Source organism: Miniopterus natalensis, chromosome 2 (assembly GCF_054644295.1).
Source record: "Miniopterus natalensis isolate mMinNat1 chromosome 2, mMinNat1.hap1, whole genome shotgun sequence".
Taxonomy (NCBI): domain Eukaryota; kingdom Metazoa; phylum Chordata; class Mammalia; order Chiroptera; family Miniopteridae; genus Miniopterus; species Miniopterus natalensis.
Window position 1 is genome coordinate 140,534,285 of NC_142082.1, and position 6,000 is coordinate 140,540,284.

Below are 6,000 nucleotides of genomic sequence, written 5' to 3' on the forward strand. Positions count from 1 at the left end.
CTTGGGGTAGGCTTCCCAGAGGTGTGTCTTGGTTTGTCTTAAAGGATAGGACAAGTTTGCCCTGGTGGGCGGGAGGCTGGGAGAGCAGCCCAGAGCATGACATCAGGAAAGGCACGATGGGTGTAAGAAATATGTAATTGTCTCAAAGCACCCCCATCCCATCTTCATCCAAGCCCCGAAATTATATTTATTCTCTTCAGAAGAGCAAAGAAAGCTGAGATGGATAGTGAGGGGTCAGATCTGGCTGGTCGGAGGGTCTGTGACAGGAAGAACAGAGTGTGGGAGAAGTCAGAAGTGGACTTGCAGGATGGCTTGAAGGGGTCAGATGAGGGAGGACTGCCCAAGAGGCTCCTGCCGAAATTCCAGAGGGAGAGAGGATAAGGGGCAGCCTGGGCCATGGCAGTGGTGATAGAGACAGAGGAGCTGGGGCAAAAAGGACAGGTGACCTCCTGATGATGGGGAGCACCTGGGGGGATGGGGCCATGGGCACTCATCGCAAGGCAGAGCCCATGTGGGTTAGGAAGTGTGAGCTTAGTTTTTCACACTGTGGTACAGATGCAGGAGGGACAGCAGGAAATTGGACCTGGAGCTTGTGGGACGCTAGAGTTGGGCACGTGCCCCCAGGATAGGGCAGGTGGGGAAGCCAGGACGGTGTAGAGGCCAAGAATGCACATTGCAGCCAGACTGCTTGGGTTGAACCCTGGCTCAAATTCTGGCTCAGCTGCTCACTGGCTATGCGAACTTGAGCAAGTTACCTAACTTCCTGTGCCTCAGTATCTTCATCTGTAAAATAGGGATAATAACAGTACCTGCCTCATAGGGCTGTTGTGAGAATTAAATGAGTTAATATAGGTGAAGTGCTCAGAGCAATGCCTGGTAGAACTCACACTGCGTGTTAGCTACTACTATCATCATCATCATCATCATCATCATTATTATTTACAAGTTGCCTGCCATTCACCTTGGGGAGTAGGTGGAATAGGTATTAGTATCCCCCTTTTTAGAGATGTGGAAACAGAGGTTTAGGGAGTTGGGAGACCTGCCCATGGTCACATGGCAGGACCAGGATCTGGGTCCTCAGAGACTCCAGGGTCCTCAGAGCCAGAGGCTTGGGGTGAGGCTGGAGGAAGGAGATGGCCAGCAAAGCTCAAAGGAGGTGCTTCCATCTGCGGAGCTGAGTGAGGGCCAGGGCTGCCCTGGAGGGCATCTCTCTGCAGCCACACTGAGAGCCTGGCAGGACAGCACTCCTCTGTCCTTTATATCCCAGCTCCTGTGGGGTGAGCTCACTGTTGGCCTTGCCAATTGCAAACCTGCTGAACAGCTATCCTGCCCCTAGATGAGCAGCTCTGATTGTGGCCAAGTCCCCCAGGAACTGTGCTCTATCCAGCTGGCTTGGGGCTGAGCACCCTGCTTGCTGGGTGAAACTACAGGAGGATGCGGAGGTGCGAGGAGGGGGCATGTGGGTGTCACAGATGGCGTGCTTTTTCCTGGGTCTGTGTGCTGAGGAGGGTTGGCAGGACCTGTGCTGATGTCATCCAAATCGTCCAGTTCATTCTCTCTAATTTTGGAGACAATTATTTGGGTAGAGCACTACCTTCCTCTCTCTGCGCCTCCAGCCTCTCCCCACCCCCCACTACTCCTACCCACACAACAGCTAGATCCTGCTTCCTTGAACACGTATGGCTCAGACTCTGCCTGGCTCATGAGCCCTCAGTGGCTCTCTACCACTTGCCCTATCCCATGCACTGCTTGGGACCTAGGACCCTACTCCTCATGGTCATCCTTTACTCTCATGATTGCTTCGGCCTGGAGGGCCCTTTCCTCGGTGCCCCTCCTCCTGCCAGCCTGGGCTGTTTTCACATTTCCTCACTGCCCATCCACCTAAACCTTCTTCCTTTAAAGGACTCGAGTTCAAACCCCCTCCTTCGGGGCAGCCCTCTGGATTTAGTGTCCCTAGGTCTTGCCTCTCTTCTGTGCATTCCCTTTTCTTCTCACAGCAATTACCATCTTGGATTGTACTAGATTTGCTTGCCCGTCTCTTCCTGAGACCTTCTCTGGAGGCTCCTCAGACCCCAGAACACTGAGGGGGAGCAAGTGGGTCCCGACTGGAGCCAAGGGATCACAACAGACATGTCAAAGTGATTATCATCACAGACAGAAACAAAATTACAAAGAAGGCTACAAATTGTGTGAGTCAAATAAAACATTTGGGCTATAAAACCAAGAGACATAATTTAATTTTTTCCTTGAATGTCCCAGCTAGATGTTCCCGTAGCTTGGGGATTTGATTCTCTGATCTGACATACTTCCTTCCACTGTTTCACAGATGAGTAAAGCTGCAGCTCAGAGACTTCCATGCCTGGCCAAACATCGCTCAGAATTCCATCCCACCTAGAAAGCTGGGAGACCCACGGAGGGGCATGAAGGGAAAGTGAAGCTAAGATACATCCTGCCTCCCCCACCAGCCTGAGAGGCCTCCTAAAGCAAGGGGCTCTGCCTCCTTCTGCCCCTGACTCTCCCCAAATCTCAGTTAAGGCCGGGAAGTGCCTTCACAACCTCAGTGAACTGTGGTCCTGTCCTGGTTTCCTTCAGTCCCTCCCTTTTTCCCTCCAGCAAAAAAACACAAGCACCCAGGAGCCCCACCTGGGCCCACCCTTCCTGTGGGTGGCCTAGAGCTCTCCTCCTTCCTGCTCTATCATCATCTCCATCAACAACATGGGTGTTTCATACCTGATGGCCAGTATCTGACTAACTAATTCACGCTAAGGTGTTAATGACTTGTTAATAGCGTGATGAGATACTATTCCCAGGGACACCGGTATTTGGAGGGGTCCAGAAACTAAGTTCTCTGAGGGCAGGGTGCTTGCCTTGCACCACTCAGGGCTCGGCAAGCTCAGTAAATGCTCCTAGAAGGGATCAAACCAAGAAACCTGCTGCCTGAAACGGCTTCCTGCTGGATTTCGCACTTGGTGAGCGCTTGTTGGACAGCGGCTTTATTGTCATTCCCAACCAACGACTTTTTCATGATCAGAAGTGGTCTGATTGGAGAGATTCCTTGAGCCTGGGACCTCTGGGAACACAGTTGCTCCTTGTCCTCTATCAGCAGATGACACTTTATGGGAATGGGCCGATCCAGATAGTCTCCCCAAAGAAGAGAAAGCAAGAAAAGAGGAGAGGACAGGCAGGTTTCTAAATTCTGCTCTCCTTTCTACTTTTAGTAATTGATAATATTTATTGAACACTGAATATGTCCGAAGCACTTACCAAACACTTTACATGGATTAACACATGTAATCATCGCAACCACCCTACTAGTTTATTATCCCATTTATAGTTGGGGAAGGTGAGGCTTTGAGAGGTTAAACAAAGTAACACCGTTCGGTGGTAGAGGGGAATCCAAGGGGCAGCTCCTGGAGCCTGGGCTCCCACCTGATGCTCCCACTGGCCCAGCAGCTACTTGAAGATGCACCTTCCCTGCTGTTTGCTGCACCAACAACCACCTGCCCTCTGCACCTGGGAGGGGGTGTCCAGGGACTGGTCCTGGGCCCTGAGCAGAGGCACAGAGGGAGGAATGGGTTGGGGGACATGGAATGCTCACCCAGGCCCTAGGCGCCAGACCCCAGACCCCAGGCCCCAGGCCCCAGGCCCCAGGCCCTGGGGAACACAGCAGCCTGCACATGGGTGTCCACGGACAGAGAAGTCCATGGCAGGGAGGAGAGGAGATGAGGCTAAATCCAAGGTTTTAAACTAGATTTCAAAAGAGCAGAAGGATTTGGATTAAAAGAGATGGGGAGAGAAGGTATTCCAGGCTGGGTAGGACTAGTTTGTCAATATTTTGAAGGCATTTGAAGATGAGGTCTGTGGTTGAAAGGTCCTTGGCTGGGGCAGAGAGCATCGAGGAAGGAGGTTACGTGCATGGGCAGGGCCATCAGCTGTGGGGCATTGAAGCTTGAGCTGGGGAGCTGTCACACAGGTCGGAGACACATATAGCCAGCAAAGCCATAGAGGGGGATCACCATGTGAGGACGGGGTCCTGAGCTGTGAAAGGCCTTTAGCGTTATACTGCACACTCCTTGTCCCCAGCACCGGGCACGATGCCTGGCACCCAGTGGATGCTCAACAGAGGTTTACCGAAGGGAGAATGTAAGAGAGGGAGGGAGGGAGGGAGGGAGGGAGGAGTATGCTAGGTGGTCTCTGATCTGGAGAACCTTCTACTTTCTTTACAAAGAAAAACTGAAATGGCATGTGACACAGCCTTCAGAGGAACCCTGTGGGAGCTGCCCACAGAGTCATGGTCCTTCCAGCACATACCAAGAACATGCTAAGGGCTGAAGGAGATGAGGGGAGCACAGACCTGGGCTATGCTGACCCAAGAAGACCCCTGGGAGGAGGGCAGGATGGGGGAGCCATAGAACAAGAGGTGGCAAGAGAGAGAGGGGAAGGATGAATGGACGATGGAGAGGAGGGATGGAGAGAGAAGGCAGGAAAGAGAAATTCTGGTGGTTTCAATAAGAACCACAAAGACAAAATGTCAGGGGGAAGGGGGAAGAAGTGCTGGGGAGATGGAGGGAATGGATTCCAGGTCAACCCCTAAACAAAGTGAGGGAGAGCCTCACTCAAGCCTGGCTCCAAATTTTCCCTCCTATGGCCACCGCCAGCCAAGAGTCACAGCACACTGTGGGGCCCCAGCAGGGGCCTTTGGATAAGGGCAAGCTCCAGGGACAGTGTTGGTCATGGGAGGAAAGGACCACAGCAGCAATGGCAGTCATGTGGGAGGACCAGGATCCACCCCCAGAGCTGGGGATGCAGGATGGAGGGGACAGCAGGAAGAGTCTGGGCAGGGATCGCAGAGACCGCAGGACCATTTGGAGCAGGAGGGCACCATGCTCACGGGGCCACCCTCTTAGGGAGGCCCGCACTGGGAGGCCCTAGCCAGCCCGCATTCCTGGCTTACATGGGTCTGGAGAGATGCAACAGGAGTTTGGCCTCACTTTCACAGCAGCTTTTTCTATTTGAACTCTAGACAGATGGCTCCTGTCCTCAAGTTTCCCCTAGTCTTATTAGCAGATACACATTGGAGAAAAGACAGAAATGATGAAATGGGACACTCCCCCCCAACCAGGAGTCTTTCCCTGAAACCTGCAGGCCCTGAGCAACCCTCTCTTTGTCACCTATTCCTCTTCCCAGTTGACTCCCTGAATTTCTCAGTCACCTGCCCCAACTCCATCTTCCTTTCTCTTCCTCTTTCTGTCCTGTGCTTGAAGGACTGGACATCAACTGTCCCTTGCCTTATTGTGGCAGTTTGAGATGGGTCAAGTGTGGAGACCCCTTTCTCTGGGGAATTTGCAGAAACGCATGGCCCCCCTGTGTCCAGGGTTAACTCTGGCCTGGGCTCCTCATGTCATGCCGGGGAGAGGGTCACTCCACCTCCAATAGCCCAGCAGAGAGAGCTGCTGTTTCCTATGGGTTAGGAAAAGAGGCATCAGTGGGTTGTGCTGCCAGGAGGTCTGGGGGAGGGGTGAATGCCTGAATAATCTGGCCTTTTCTGGAAAAAACAGTCCATCTCTTCCCACCCTTCTGAGCCCCCCCCCCTCCAGAGGATGCCCACATCCCAGAGAAGATGAATATCAGGATAAGGGTGGTGAAGGGCCAGTGACATCCCCCTGGAGAGGCTGGGCCTGAGGCAAATTACCCTATAACAGCAGGTTAATTAGATAAGACCCAAATTACATGAGCAAGGCTTGCAAGCCCAGCACTTTGAAGGTTTCATGTTGTCTCAGAGCTGGGGAGGGCTTGGTCTCTAGCTCAGCACAGAGAAAATAACTTCTTGCTCCCAGGCAAGCCAAACCCATGAATTAAGCTCTTGACTGCCCATCCACAAGCCCCAGTGCCAAGCACATATAAGGAAGGGCACCTGTCAGTCCTCACAGCCACCTGTGGAGCCCGTGTGGGATTTTGCCTTCGTCCCTCCTGCCTCTGAGTTCTGCCTCCACCAGCAGC